Below are 17,077 nucleotides of genomic sequence, written 5' to 3' on the forward strand. Positions count from 1 at the left end.
TAGATCAAGAACTCCAACGTCAAAAAATGATGTTTCTAAATAAAATTTCCCTAGGTTAGGATCACTCATAATTATGAACACAATTGCACAACTGTTAGTGCCACCAACATGGCTTTTGTTTGGTGTCTTGGGTGTTGGGGACCTTCTTCCTTCTTCTTTGATTCTGACCATATTGTTGAAATTTGAGGGTTAAGTACATTGTATTTCTAGATTTTGATGGTTGGAATGAGGAAGAAAAAATATCTATGTACAAAGGTCTTAAAGGGGTTATCCACATAACAAAAACAATATTCTAAATGATCCCCCTTCCCAATAGGGCCTTACATCTAATATACATGTATAACCTATTTTGCACCCTTTGGCTATGTTCACACTACGTTTAACAGTGTCCGTTGCATGGCGATTCATTCAGGACGTACAGAGGTATCGGCTGCAGGAACGTTCTTTTTTTACAATTGACTTGCGGTTACCGTTGGGTGTGCCCACAAATCAATTAGCCACTCACTTCAATGCAAAGTGCGGCTGCCGGCCGGCGACTTACATGTGTCCCTGAGCCTAAGTTTCTTTAATATTAAAATTAATAGTTCTATCTCTGCTTACTGTCAATGAATACAGACATATGCACCTGTCTTTGTGTCACAGCTCTGTATATTGTGTTATAGATGTTCTCAGAGTCTGGATGGAACTAGAATGTTTTCATTCACAGTCAGCAAGCAGAGATCTAAACCTACACTACACGCCCCAATCCCGGTAAACGGACCCATGTTATGCAGCACATAGCTACACTAGCATGCATCAGCTCTGCTACATCATCAGCTAGTATGGAATACATATTGGGGTAATGTGATGCAAAATCAGTGAAAAAAAATCCTGTATGTACTGTGCAATAGTAATGACAGCAGTGTGCAGAAAAGAAAGCTAAGGGGGTGAGTACGCAAATGGTCCAATCAAGGAGATGCATGATGGAAAACGTAATTTCCTGGCCGACGCCATCTTGGATATAGATCGGCTTTTTAGAAAAACATGTAACTCAGGAATCACAGCAGCTAGAAAGAGAGGAGATGACTCAAAATACTCAGGAGGACTTGGTGAGTAAGACCAGCTAGGTTTGGGAGCATTTTATTTTTTAGCTCTTCGGTGGAAAACCCCTTTAAAGGGGTTTACTAGGCAAATTAGACTGATGAGCTACCCACAGGATATCTCATCAGTCTCACGGCCAATCAGCTGTTTAGCACCCACATAAAACAGTGAACAAAGTTTGGTGCTGTCCTGTGCTCAATCAGCCAATGGCATCCCATCCTCTATTACTAGTGGAGTTTTTTGACAGGTCAGGTTAGTGGAAAATTACACGTTTGCTTGTCCTTTAGCTGATCACTGGCCCTATTATACAAGCAATGTTTTGTTTATTGTAACATAACATTCTGTGGGAGCCGAATGTCATTACGTAGTATCTATAACACTGCACTGTGGAATGCCTATAGATTTTTCTAAACACTTAGGGGGAGATTTATCAAAGGGTGTAAAATTTAGACTGGTGAAAACTGCCCTCAGCAACTAATCACAGCTCAGCTTCCAGCTCCGTGGAAATGAAAGGAGGAGCTATGATTGGTTGCTGCGGGCAGTTTGCACCAGTCTAAATTTTACACCCTTTGATAAATCTCCCCCTTAAAGTTTGTAAATGAGATTTTATGGATGAATGAATATTTCTTATTAATGTGACCAGTAGGGATGTATTCCCCAATTATTTTTCCCTATAAAATGTAATTAAGTTTTAGTGAACCCATAGTGAAACCAATATTTATGAAGGCTGCTTTTGTAGATTAAAGCCGCAATAATACATCTTTATTTGTATGAGCAGACATAACTTTGAAAATCAGACAGACAATTTTACTTTACATACAATTTAAATGATATACATTGTGAATATCTATCTATCTATCTATCTATATATCTATCTATCTATCTATATATCTATATATATATATATATTTAGTACTGTATATACTGTTATGCCTATCGCATATCTTGAAGGGTGGTACATGACACAGAATTTTTTTTTCCCTTTTAAAGTGTGTTTCTCTGGTATATTTTACATATTTATTTCTGCTCAGACTTAATTATGGTGCATTTACACAGACAGATTTATCTGACAGATTTTTGAAGCCAAAACCAGGCAGAGAACAGGCCATAAAGGAAAGACTGATATTTCTCCTCTTTTCAAATCCATTCCCGGCTTTGGCTTCCAAAATTGGTCAGATAAATCTCTCTGTGTAAACGCACCACTAGGCTTCATTCACAGGCATGCAATGCTGTTGGCAATCACGGACCTGCAATTGTGGACAGTAGTTTGTGCCTCCGTAGGGGTTCCCAATTCATGGACCACTACATTCTAGATAGTAGCACATTCCGCAATTCCTGATGCGCACCTCTGTCCATGTCAGGAACTGCCCAGAGCAGTAGTAAATGGAACGTTCTTGACACAATCATTTACATTTTCATATCCTCCAGACTACCCCTTTACTCTTTATATTTAATTAATAAGTAAAAGAAAATGTATTGCATATTTAGATACTGTCAGGATGGGAGTCATGAACGTAGACAAGGTGAAGCCCTGCTGCTAAACTGTCCCTGTCTTTTGGAGTTGTTGGCTCCTTAACGGCCGGCCCCAACCTGAAGACTGGTCGCTACTCTGGATATGGTGAAATACAAAGACAGAGACAAGACAATACAAAAACCGTACACGCCGTGCCAGCTGCAAGTAAGCATAACATTATTCATGACACCTGCCGTGGCAAGAAACTATTGACACCGTCGGTGTGTCCAAAAGGCTGGCCACATGCTCCGGCAGTGATGGGAGCTGAGCGGACAGGTCACAGAACAGCCGGTGTCAAAGAACATCATTTTGGCCTGTACTGCAGCCGGCCGGATGATCTTCACTCTTGATGAATTGGTATGCGGGTACATCAGTGCGCCCGCATCCCAATTCGCTGCTGCACAGAATGGAGCATGCGGCTTGGGCCGCACGCACCATTGTGTGAACTGACAGGTTTTCAATGGCCGCTATTCTGTGAATAGTGGACGCAGAAAACTGACATGTCAGTTTTTTGCGGTGCCGCTAGGGATCCCGAACGGAGTGTATACTATTTGTATACACTCCAGACGAGATTCCCTCTTAGCCTGCAACACTATGTAAGTTCCGTAAAAATCACGGCCGTGGTTGCAAATCAGCAACAATGGCTGTGATTACTACGGAACTTACATATTGTGAACATAGCCTGAAACTGTAATATGAGCATTTCTTTTCAGGGATCCATTCTGGTGCTTTGCTGTGATTGTTTAGCATCTACTTATGATTACATTAATTGAACTTTTTGTAAGAGTCCTTGAAAATCTGGTAATTTCTTCTGAAGTATTCACCAACATATACTTCTACATTTTATCATTGTATTTAAGACCAGACATACAAACTTTCATCAGGGCCAAGGATTAACATGAAAACCATACTGTGATGAATCAATAATTTTCATAGGTCTATCTTTAATGCATCCAGAGGGCCTAGGGTAACATGATGCTGTTATAATTGTGTTTGATTGCCTTTGTGGCTTTTTCTAAGAGATTAATCAGAATAACTGGTTACCCTTTGAATTCTCAAAAAGATCAACTTGAAATAAATGGCTGCTGCTAGCCCCTTCTCCTAAATCTCAGTCTACATCTATGGCCATGTGGACATGTTTCAGCTCTGAGAAGCTGTGTTTGTGTTTAATACTAAATTATAACGGAGGTAAAATGAGTAATTGTAGTACCACTATTTCATACAGTATATGGAGGTGTACGTAGTGGTTCACATAAAAAAGATAGGACCCTACATCAACAAGTATCACTGTTGTTACATCTTTTAAAATCTAAATCAACAGTAGATGTGAAATGAAGCAAGTTTGCAATATACATTCATTATTTTGTTGTTGTTGTTATCATGGAAAACACGGCACTTCCTGTTTTCTGACTCTTTGAGGAAAAGAAAAAAAAAAGAAGAAGAAAACAAGAAGTGCTGTGTTTTCCATGCTAACAAAAAAAAAAAAACCAATGTATATTGCTAACTTGCTTTATATCACATCAACTATTGATTTAGATTTTGAAAGTTATAATGACAGTGACATTTTAAAGGAAACCTTAACCTGACTTCACTTTTATGAAGCCTGATGTCAGGAACCGGACAGCAGGACAAGACAAGACAGTGAGCCCTAAGCTCAGCCCCGCCCACTGTCCTCTACCTACTTGCCCCCCTAGGCTAAACCCTAGGGCAGCAACTGGGCGGCGGTCCCTGTACTGGCTTGGTGGGACACAAAGACAAGACAGACAGACAAAACACAATAAAGAATAGTCCACAGTCTGGGTCACAACGATCGGGCAGAAAAGTACAAAATCCCAATCCAAGAAGCAAGGTCAATAAACAGGCAATATGGTCAGGGTGAGGCAGCTAGCAGGGATGGTCAGAAATACAAAGCAGAGGAGTCAGAATAAACAGAGCAAGAGAAACAGAACCAGGCAGAGACAAGCTCAATATCCGGCAGTGAGAGGCAGGCTGGCAGACACTATATAGGAGACCAGAGGTCCAGTGCAGGAGCTGATTGGACCAGACCCCTAATCTCCTCAGAACACCTGGAGCAAGAGCAACCTCACTGGCAGGGAGAACAGTCTGTCAGACTAGCTAACAGCATCAGAGTTAACTCCGGAGTGGCCAGGAGTATCTCAGGCAAAGCGGGTGTGGCTGAACAAACACAGAAGGAAATAGAGCAGTGTTCAGACAAGGTTCAGGACACGCAAAACATACAAAAACACTGACTATCAGCGCCATCTCAGGCGCGTAGCACGAGCCAAGGGGCGCCCGGAGTTTGGGACAGGCATATTCATGACACCTGAACCAATTTTCTTTAGGGTGGTCCTCAATGTCTTCTGTCTGCCCTGGCAGCCGTGATTTATAGGGTTGGAAGAAACTTCCAGGGACCACTCTAATGGTCTGGGCAGCATGAAAGTTACGACAAGTTCCTTCTTAAACTCAGTCACTGTCCCCTAGGGCAGGGGACCTGGTGTTTGTTTCTCCCAAGTGTAAGCACTGCCCCATAAACAGACACAAAATTTCAATTGCCGTGTTAAAAATGCAGATGGTGTAAGTAAAATAAACATATAAAATACCAGGCAAAATGATTTGTACCTGGAGCGATATCTCCCTTACTCAGATAAGGGGGCATAACAATTCAAGAATACACAGGGAGGGGGATGCTGAGCTCATTATATCACCTACTGTCTGATACATATACTGATGCAAGCTTTTACTGTTATCCTGTCAGTGGTGATAAAGAGCATACTGCTGGAAAGTGATCTGTACAGAACATGAAGTCTTGAGCTTTTAGGCTTATAAGACGTATATATATATATATATATATATATATATATATATATATATATATAAAATAAATCTTAAAGAAAAAAAAACACCAAAAAACACAAAAATTCAAAACAAAACTAAATTATTAAAAAGTATTTCAATGAAAAACTTGATTTAAAAAATAAGTACATCTTGGTGGTAAATTGGCAATTAGCGGTGGTTGGTGGAGATCCATAACTGTGCATGGCACTCAACTAATAGTGTATATGCACACTACTGAATCCGCGCATAGAAATTCAAGCAGATTCCACCACTCACCCCCGCTTCAAATTCTGCCCACCCCACAGGCTCCACTCTATGCTTAGGTAGATTCCGCCGTCTGCCTAGGAAATTGACATGTCTGCCTGAGCATAGAATGAGCCTATGGAACAGGCAGAACTTCAAGCCTGGCGTGTGTTAGAATCCGCTTTAAGTTTTATGTGCGGATTGCGTAGTGTGCACATACCCATAGTGTTTGTAAGGCTATGTTCACACAAGGTCAAAAAAAGAGAAAAGGTGGCCGCTTTTGCTATTTAAAAAGATGTCAGCCAAGATTTAATTGACTTCAATGAAATGCTTTGAAGTCAATGAAATGACGGACGTCCAATGTACACAATGTGTTACTGTAGATGTCATTATATAACATTGTTTATTTTCAAAATGTGGTAATATTATTTATACGTATTTACTGCCCGAGAATTTGAGTGATTTCCTAGATACAATTTGAGCGCTGATGTGTAACATCTGATGAATATGATAAACATTAACTCAAATGTAACACTAATGTAATCCCCTTAAACCTTGAAAGTAACGTTTTAAGCTTATCAAATCCAGAAAATCCTTGATATAGCCCTATTTAGTTCATTTAAAATGTTTTAAAAAGACATGCCAAGATCATAGTAGTCTCCTGTTCTTTTCCATGAAAGCAAATGAAAATGTTAGAGACTGAACCCATCATTTTCTCTGTGTTAACCTTAGGCAAGTTATAAAAATATTATAACTATTCCTCAAATAAAAGTCATAAATTAAAGTTTCACATTGCATTCGATTTTCCTTTAAGTATAAAATCGCTATCTAGTTCTCCTTTGATGGAAAGTCATGGGAAATATTCATTATGTCAAATCAATTGGAAATATCTTATTATGTTGGGGATTAAGAAAATATTAAAATGAAAGAAAAGGATCATATGAGAAGGTGCCAGGGGCTCTTGTCATTCCGGGAACGTGAGGCTATCTACAGCACTTGAGGAGAATAATCTTCCTGTTTTTGTGCAGAAAGCAAACTTTATCAATTATGATTTGCATAGGGGATTAGCTGCATAACCTATACTATGAGAGAGATAAAAAAAAAGACAAGAAAAGCAGAACTTGAAAGTTTTCGATGTGATAGAAATACTCATTTAGATTGTTATTTATATCTTTATTTCATAGCAGCCGGACGCTACTGCCCAGCCGAGAATCTATTTTGTTATTTAAGGATTAGCTCTATAGATAAAATTCCTGAATAAGAACACACTGTACCGAATTAATCATGTTATTTAGGAACGGCCTCTCAAACTCAGAGGAAGAAGTCACATGAAGAAGTATTATTATTATTATTATAAAAAGAAGCAGTGTTTCCATTTTAGAGGATATACCCAGTGTCCTCTCATTTCATGTAGTCATCATCTTCTGGAAGCAGAAGAACAACAACCTAGAATTCTCAATAATCCAAAACTTGTTAAACTTATTTTTTTAAAATATTCTTCAAAAAAATTATATAACTTTAATTTTTTTTTCCCTTCATATTTTCATTGACTGACACCAGTAAGGGGCGACATTGCTCCTATGATGCCACCAGTAGCAGTGTTGGCAAATGCAGATCATCACAAGCCTACTTTTTTTTCAGAAAAGATCAGGGGTCAAAAACAGATTTGTTCTCAAAGCAGATGTGTGGATGACCACATTAAAATCAGGGGATCCTTTTTATGTCCCTGAAAAAACTGATGTGTGGATGAAGCCTAAGGTAAGCTCAGCAAGCCGTCCTCAATGTCTATGCTAATGCAAGTTAACATTATAAAATACATTACAACTCGAGAAGCTGCCTGGGTTAGGCCGCATTCACGCATTCCGTGTTCTGCACAGAACATGGACGTGGAATGCATGTAACAGACTCCCCCCCGCCCTGGGCAGCACCTGTAATAAATTGCTGGGAGCGGGGAACTGTATGCATATGTGCCGCATTGTAATGACAGCGCTGCACGGCTTCTTCATTACATCGCGACGCATATGCATACAGTTTCCCGCCTCCAAGCAACTTATTACAGATGCTGCCCGGCCAGGGGGAGTCCATTATATGTATTCCATGTCCATGTTCCATGCAGAACATGGCCTCAGTAGTGCTGCAGTATTGTGGAGCAGAGCGAGTGGTGATTGACAGCAGCTCACTCTGCTAAATGTTTGGGTGGTCTACAATTGACTCTGAATTAAAGTTCCTAAACATCCAAGCAAATATTGCAGAGACAAGTAGATTGTGGCACTGTAGGAAAGGAAAACTAGCTGTCAACTGTCTACATAGATAAAGCAATTTACTTCTGTTTCAAAAAAAAAAAAAAAAAAACAGTAAGATGATATAATCATGAAGCAAAGCTGACTGGGTCTAGAAAAAAATAAAAATTAATGTCTCAAAGAACTCCTTTTACATTATGTTACATTATAATTTTATTTTTCTTCCTGTGTTTTAATCATGCAATTTCAGTATCCTAAAGACAAAAGGTTAGAAGCAGAACATCGCAAGAAGCATGCACAGAACTGGGGCTAAGAAGTTGTCCAGGAGTAGAAAAAACAGAGCAGCTTCCTTTGAGAAACAACGCCACACCTGTCCTCAGTCTGTGGTGTTGCAGCTCACAGTTGCAATACGATATGTAATACCACCACCTTGTATTATTGTACTACAACTGTAAGGTACAATACCAAACACAGGCTGAGGAACAGCTTGGCCCAGTTTTTGATGGAAAGCAGCTATCTTTTTTTTCTCATCTTGGATAACACTTTTAAGTTGTACGTTTCATTATAAAAAAAAAAACTTTGGAGAGATAGATTTTGATTGGTCCATGTCTGAGTGTGACTAGACCTGTACCAATCGGGAGAGCGAGCCAGGCAAAAACCACGCTAATCACGGTCCTCTCTCGGCTCCGTGTCACGTGATAAGTCAGGGTCATAGTGTAAGTCTATGGAGCACAATTTTTTTTTCTCGGAGCGATCTCCGTAACTGAAGCCGGCCGGGGACCGCTCCAAGATGGCGCCGTCCCCGGCTCGGCACTCGTTTACTTCCGGCTGCAGCAGCCGTAAGTAAACGAGTGCCTATCTCATGGATCTATGCAGCATATCTATGCTGCAGAGATCTCAATGAGAGATCAAAGCACTTATACTAGAAGTCCCCCAGGGGGGCTTCTAGTATAAGTGTTAAAGTAAAAAAAAAAGTGTCATTATTAGTAAAAAGCCCCCTCCCCTAATAAAAGTCTGAATCACCCCCCTTTTCCCAGGTTATAAATAAAAGTAAATAAATAAATAAACATGTTTGCTATCGCCGCATGCGTAATCGCCCGAACTATTAATTAATCACATTCCTGATCTCGCACGGTAAACGGCGTCAGCGCAAAAAAATCCCAAAGTGCAAAATTGCGCATTTTTGGTCGCATCAAATCCAGAAAAACTGTAATAAAAAGCGATCAAAAACTCGTATATGCGCAATCAAGGTACCGATAGAAAGAACATATCATGTCGCAAAAAATGACACCTCAAACAGCCCCATAGACCAAAGGATAAAAGTGCTATAAGCCTGGGAATGGAGCGGTTTTAAGTGACATATATTTGTTGACAATGGTTTAAATTTTTTACAGGCCATCAGATACAATATAGGTTATACATGTTATATATCGTTTTAATCATAACGACTTGAGGAACATATATAACAAGTCAGTTTTACCCCAGGGCGAATGACGTAAAAACACATTTCCCCCAAATAAACAAAATGCGTTTTTTTTTTTTTATTTCACCACACTTTGAATTTTTTTCTGGTTTCGCAGTGTACTTTATGCAAAAATTCAGCCTGTCATTGCAAAGTACAATTAGTGACGCAAAAAATAAGGGCTCATGTGGGTTCCTAGGTGGAAAAATGCAAGTGCTATGGCCTTTTATGCACAAGGAGGAAAAACCGAAACCGCAAAAATCGAAATTTGCTCTGTCCTTAAAGGGTTAAAAGCCTTAAAAGAATTATATAACAAGTGGATATCAAACTGGCCTTGAAAAACATAGTTAAGCTTGGTACTTGTATTATTATTATTATTATTATTATTATTATTATTATTATTATTAATAATATCAGTAATAATAATAATAATAATAATAATAATAATAATAATAGTTAATGTCTTATATGATATAAATGATGTACACAAATATGTGTCCTTTTTGGTCCTCAAGTTTATTGGCATTGTCGTAGCAATTTTGTAAATATAATGTAAAAGCTTTTATCGACAACCCAAAGTCCTAGTTCTAGATTAATTTTATTTTTTAGGTTCTGAAAGCATAATCTTTTCATATAGTAAAGACCATTTATCTATTCATGCCGTGTGAAATAAAAGCATATAACCTAAATTTCTTTTCTGTGTCATGGATGGTAGACTTAGCATATATTAAAGTTTTCTACTAATCTAACAAATTTATATTGCTTTGTTTTTCTTTTTTAAGTTCTTTGGGTTAGAAAAATTCAGGTAGCATTTTAATTAGGTAGGCCAGTGGTTATACAACATAAACCCTCACGACCAATTTTGTTAGGGCTTTGTTAACACAATATAGTTTTGGGCCGTCTTTTGCCATAAAGATGACCAAATTATTAGGCTGTCCAAATCAACAATCAATAATAATCAATAATTCATTGATAACAATCAATGATACATGATTGCATTTAATGGTGAGTGCTGCTCATATTTCTTTTGAAACTACTCTAAAAGTATAGCATGTATTAGAGATTGATGTAGTATGCCAACTTTAGCTGACTATCTGTACCACAAAAAAAAGCCTCAGGCCCGAGATAAAAAGCCCCCCCCCCCCCCCGTTTATAAACCACGCCGCTAAAAATTAATTTTTGTTAATATTATTAAAAGTAAGGGCAGTGAAAAAACTTATGATTCCTGTGGGCCGATAATTTTGTCAGAGATTAATTTGAGATCTAGTTTCTGATTGCTAAGTGCAATGGTATAATACTAGCAGTATATCTGCAGTACAACACTGTGAGAAGACTAGTAAATCAATGGCGATTCAACATGGTTTGTTGTCCTCAGGAGAAATCACCCATTTGATAGAGACAGCTCATTCTAAAAACTTAGCCACAATCACTCATGTTGTGGACTTTACCTAGGACCAATATGCATGAGACTTAAAGCTTTTTTACACAAGTCAATTATCAGCAAAGTGCTTTCTTAGAAAAGCTCATGTGACCAATAATCAGCCCATGTAAAAGTGACAGAGATCAGCTGAGGAGCCGCAAAACACAAAAGTATTTAGCGCACATAAGAGAATATCAGCTGATCGCATTTTTTTACTAAAAATAATTTCTATTGACCGCACATCCCCCTCTGTACATAGGGTATGTGCAACCGATTGCAGTATAATGGTGGTTCGTGCAGCTCCAGTCTGTTTCGTGCACAGTTGCTCTTCTTCCTGGCCCAAGAAGAAGGGTGACTTCACTCAAAATAGATTGTAATCTTCTCTGTATCATGAACTATTTTCTTAAGAAGGAAAAGAAGACTACATTTAATGGAGACTGAAGTTCTACTTGTGTAAATTGTGTTTATGTGCAGCGAAGCACCATCTATATTTTGCCCTGTGTCACAACTGAAGTTGTGGATCTGCTGTACTGCTGCTAGCGATGGCATAAGCCGTACCTGGGAGAGGAGTCTAAGGGGCCACTTCGCGGCTGTAACAACCTTAAAGGGGTATTCCAGGGAAAATCAATAATTTAGCAAAGGAAAGGGTTAACCAAAGTTAACCCTTTCCTAATATACTTACCTGTTGTTTATTGGCCCCCCAAGGAGATCTCCGGTCCGGTCACGTGATCTTCCAGCTTGTGGCTCGGATCCTCTTCTCCTTCCGGTTCGGTGACGTTACCTGGCCAGCGTCGCTCTCCGTCTCATTAGCAGCAGAGCAATGAACCCTGACTGGCTTGGTAGCGTGTAGCCAATCAGGGTTCAGTGCTCTGCATCCCCACATGCTTCAGAGTGGGGGTCCCCTGAGGCTGCAGTAAATTATCAGGGGTCGTCGGGCTCAGTGCCGGTCACCAGTTACATGGGCCGGCACTGCACTACAGCAGGTAAATGCGGGGTCTAGCATCCATCATCACTCCACAGAACCCCCGCCCCCCGTCCCCTGTGTCAGCGATGCCGACCGAGTCCCCGGAGGGGATGCGGCGGGCGGCATTACTTCATTCATAGCTACCAGACACCCGGCCGCCTGCCGCATCCCCTCCCCCCAGGGACTCAGGGTCAGCATCGGTGAGGAAGTAATGTGTATCGGCTGCTGATCCCCCCCGGCCCCCCTCCCTGTGTCCCTGTCAGAGATCGCTCACCCCCACCCATGGAGCGTGCTGCTGGCCCCGATCTCTGTACTGGTCTCAAGCACCTGTACTCAGCTGACAGGCTCTGTGTATGGAGCAAGACAGAAATCTCTCCTGCCTCACTCACACAGAGCCTGTCAGCTGAGTACAGGTGCTTGAGACCAGTGCCGAGATAGGGGCCAGCAGCACGCTCCGGGGGTGGCGGTGAGCGATCTCTGACAGGGACACAGGGAGGGGGGCCGGTGAATCGGTCAGCATTGCTGACGGGGGGGGTGTTCTGCGGAGTGATGATGGATGCTAGACCCCGCATTTACCTATTTACCTGCTGTAGTGCAGCGCCGGCCCATGTAACTGGTGACCGGCACTGAGCCCGACTACCCCTGATAATTTACTGCAGCCTCAGGGGACCCCCACTCTGAAGCATGTGGGGATGCAGAGCACTGAACCCTGATTGGCTACACGCTACCAAGCCAGTCAGGGTTCAGTGCTCTGCTGCTAATGAGACGGAGAGCGACGCCGGCCGGGTGACGTCACCAAACCGGAAGGAGAAGAGGATCCGAGCCACAAGCTGCAAGATCACGTGACCGGACCGGAGATCTCCTTGGGGGGCCAATAAACAACAGGTAAGTATATTAGAAAAGGGTTAACCTCGGTTAACCCTTTCCTTTGCTAAATTATTGATTTTCCCTGGAATACCCCTTTAATATAGAGACCACTATGGTGATTACACAGCCTGCAAGTGTTTGTTTGGATGAATGTAAGAATCAGTTCAAACAACAAGCATTTTGCATCCAGATAAATACATGGAATGCAGACATCTACACATAATTATCGATTTTTAATTCACCTAAATGAAATTTCTTATCTTATATTTAATAAGGCATACTACAAGTCGTTCATTTTCTAAGTTTAGTTCTTCTTACAACTTGTAGGCTAATAGTGGCAATTTTCTGCAGTTGAATACAGTAGATCACTCCTGGATATGGAGTGGGAAGGAAGCCTGAACCCCTTACATACTTCCCCTAATGGTCCCATGAAATACCAGTATGTCATGATAGCATAAGGGGTTAATAAACCATTGCGCATGGACAAAATCTTAATGGAGTTTTCCTGTGTTTATACAGCTTCCTCCCACGCTCCAAAAACATACCAATGAATTCCTGTCCCATGCTCGAGTGGGAACAGGGAGCAATATGAATGATGAAAAGGACTGAACAGCACTGTGGAATATAAATACAGTAGTTATGATAATTTTATTATTTTGATTATTATTAATTTTATTTGAGCAAATTTACAGTATTAGCAAAGTGAAATATTTTGCTACGCTTGGCTGTAAGCCGGCTGTCTTTGAACTCCACTCAGCTCCAGGTGCTGGAAAAAGCTGGGTGCAGTCCACTTTTCCCAGGACTGAATCCAGCTTTTCCAGGCACCCAGAGCGGAGTTTAAAGGCAGCCGGCTGACAAGCCGATGGATAACCATAAAGCATTTCACTTTGTTAATACTATAAAATTCGCTTATCTCTAGTAGTGTCTTATGGAGCTGTCAAACTTGCTTAGTCGAAGCAATATATGTTGGATCGCTTAATTTTCTTTCAGTTAATTCACTTATGATGATAAAGCCTTTAAATCCCTCATCCAAATGCCTTCAAATCCCAATAATCCACCATCAAACAAGGATAAAATGTGCTTTGTGAAGCTGATGTTACAGAACACTACAAGATTGGAGGGAAAGGGAAGCAGAAGGATAAGTGATAGTATAGAATAGGAAAGTAAGTCAGATAGAGGAGCAATTCAGCAGGAAAGTGATGTTGGGACTTTCTTATAATCTGAGCAGTGGACCTGTGATACTCTTTAAAGGGGTTATCCAGCGCTATGCAAAAATGGCCACTTTTCCTCCAGAGACTGTTTTCCATAGTGGGAATGGGCCCTTATAGCAGAAATTAGCAACTTCAAAGTGAGAGACGGAGATGGAAAAGATAATGACTAGCGATGAGCGAACCTCGAGCATGCTCGAGTCCATCCGAACCCGATCGTTCGGCATTTGATAAGCTGTGGCTGCTGAAGTTGGATAAAGCCCTAAGGCTATGTGGAAAACATGGATATAGTCATTGGCTGTATCCATGTTTTCCAGACAACCTTAGTGCTTTATCCAACTTCAGCAGCCATCGCTAATCAAATGCCGAATGATAAAAAGTTTAATGATCCAGTCAAAAACAACTTTCCTTCAACACAATGCACACAATCACTCTAAACTAGATAGAGCACAAGAGCATCCCCTCTGGTGGTGACACATGACTTTCATGTGTGGAGCTGACATCACTATTTGGCATTATGGCCCCTGTCAGGAAGTGACCATAAGTGACCATGCTCCATGGTAAACAGCAAAAGCATGTAGCTAGTCATGGCTAGGCAAGCTGCTATTGGGGATAACAATCTGTGTGTAAAAAACAACTGCTTGTACTTGAGTACATATGTGTTGCTATAATTAAATTAAGTCTAGTGGGCAGATTAAGGCCCTGTTCACACTCGGTGCAGAGATTCCCTGCGGAACACCTGGAAGCTGAATCCTGCCTTCTATTAGATTAAATTGAAGGGCAGACACACCTCCGCTCTCTAGGACTCTTAGCTCAAAGAATTGACATGTCAATTCTTTGAGCGGAGAGGTGCGGAGAGCGGAGGCATGCAAGCTTTCCCATTCAAAGAGATTGAAGGCAGGATTTGGCTCTGAATCTGCAAGTGGGTGTTCCGCATGGGAAACACTAGCAGTGAACACAGATCATTTTCAGATCACACATTCCTTTTAGAATGTTGCTCTTTCCTTGTACCCATAAGTCTATTGTGAACTTTCTAGAACAATCCTTTCTCGTTTTGTTTGAAAGTTTTAGGCTAAGATAGGTTAAAGCGCTGTAGTTACCATCTTGACAAATGGCACCTCTGATAACCTCAGCTTTCAGTAGTTCTTTAGAAATTCAGACATTTAAATGTATACATAATAAAAATTCTTTGACTTGCTAAATTATTTCCCAGAAGTATGCAACATATTGTTGGTCTCGTTATTGTTGTTGAGGTTAATTCTGCTGTAATCGCTATTCAGGTTGTATTGGTGAAAGCTTGTTCCCTGCTGTTCTCAAAGGCCATCTAAAAATAATTTTCTTGAGTTTTATTCTTGAGAAATAACAATGACTTGAAATGACTTGATATTAGGCAATTGAAAGTTTAACAGGTTTGGTTCTGTTTAGTTTCTCAGGGTCCTGGAGTTTTGATTGTTGTTTCTTCTATGGGTAGTTTACAGCCTATGGCCGAGTTCACACATCGAAAGACACCGGACGTCATGTGACCCGGCCGTTTCACAGAATGGTCTGTGTCAGTGAAGTTCATCCTGGCCGGTACTTCATAAACTTAATTTGTGCTGAATTGGGATGCGGGCGCATTCGTAAGTGCTCGCAAATCAATTCACCATAGCACACAATAAAAAGTGCAGCCGGAGCACTCTCCACTGTGTGAACTGACAGATCTGAGCAGCTGTTTTTCGATGAATAGTGGCTGCACAAAACTGACACAAAATGTCAGTTTTTCATGTGGCCGGTTGCAATCCCGGCCGGAGTGTATACTATGGGGGACATGCATCATCCGGCGTACTGATGATTTTCGCCGTAAAGTGCCGGAACGAGGGGCGCGGACTCGGAGTCCACGCGATTTATCATTTTTTCTACTCAACTTTCAGGTGGCGTAGGTTTTCGGCTGTGCGCACCGACGCGCACGGGATTTATGTAGAGGCAGTCCGCCTCTACATAAATCTCCGTAGTGCCGGAGATGTGGGGACATTTATAAGTCCGGCGTAAAAAACGCCGGACTTAATAAATGTCCCCCTATGTGTATACACTCCGGCCGGGATTCCCTTTGGCTTTTATGCAATATATTTTTTGTATTAATCAGAGCCGTTGTTGCAAATCGGTAGCAACATCGCGATTAATACAAAAGATACATTGTGGGAACATAGCGTAGGGCTGTAGGGATATTGCAGGAACAATGAACTTTCTTGTGCCTGATATCACTTTAGAGTAAGGTACAGCTAGCCCCAGCGCTTGTCTCTTTTTTGTCGTCTTCTACCTCATGCCTGGCTGACATTATCATTCCTTGCATCATAATTCCGGTTATCACCAGTTCCTCTCATTAAATAGCAATTCTTGTTACGTGACAATATTCCTTCTTGTTGGATATCCTATTTGAGTGATATGATTCTTGGGGGTATCTGAGTACTTGGAGGTACAGCTACAGGAAGCTCTGCTGTCTAGCAAATAACCAGTGTTATTACAAATACAGTGTTCAATCTGAGTTGGCTTTCCACTGTGGTTAAACAAAAATGAGTGAACTATGATAGATATGTGAGCAATCACTATAAAATGATAAAATAACTGGTTGCAGGGCATGAAAAGTATGAAGACTACAGGGTGAAGAACATTCATCTAGTAACTCATTAATCCAGGTATCCTGGCTCCTCTGCCATGTGAGCAGGCTCTAGTAGTATAGATAAAGGTTTTGGTCCAGGTCATATCCATGCATTACATGGGCACCAAGACCCTTCATCCTCTGCATTTGACATTGCTATTACACAGAATTTTCAGTTTTTTTCCCTTGCTAATACTGTATTCTTTATAAAAACTATATTTTGAGTCATGTCATTTTGTATCTTTTCAATGCAGACTACCACTACTGCTTTACATAGCAAAACTTGGTACACTTTTCACTGTACTAAAACTGGCTATATACAGTACATTATTGTTCAATGCTAGTGTTGAGCGAGCACTAAAATGCTTGAGTGCTCATTATTTGAGTCTAGTATTTTTTAATGGCAGACTTGATGGCGAACTGGTTAACCTTCAATGGGTATTGCAGTAAGGTATTAATTTTTTTCATTCTAAAGCTATGTTCACACAATGTATCTTTTCTATTAATCACAGCCGTTGTTGCAAATTGCAACAACGGCCGTGATTAATAGAAAAAATACATTGCACTGAAGTCAAAGGGAATCTCGGTCGGAGTGTATACACATAGTATA

At 40.7% G+C, this 17,077-nt stretch overlaps 1 protein-coding gene across 1 annotated transcript in view; it reads right to left on the reverse strand.

Annotated features, from left to right (window-relative positions):
• Positions 1-17,077, reverse strand: part of DRD2 (dopamine receptor D2) — a 94,801-nt gene that overhangs the window by 58,072 nt on the left and 19,652 nt on the right. The gene's annotated exons all lie outside the window — the stretch shown is intronic.

The sequence above is a fragment of the Dendropsophus ebraccatus genome, chromosome 12 (assembly GCF_027789765.1).
Source record: "Dendropsophus ebraccatus isolate aDenEbr1 chromosome 12, aDenEbr1.pat, whole genome shotgun sequence".
Lineage (NCBI taxonomy): Eukaryota > Metazoa > Chordata > Amphibia > Anura > Hylidae > Dendropsophus > Dendropsophus ebraccatus.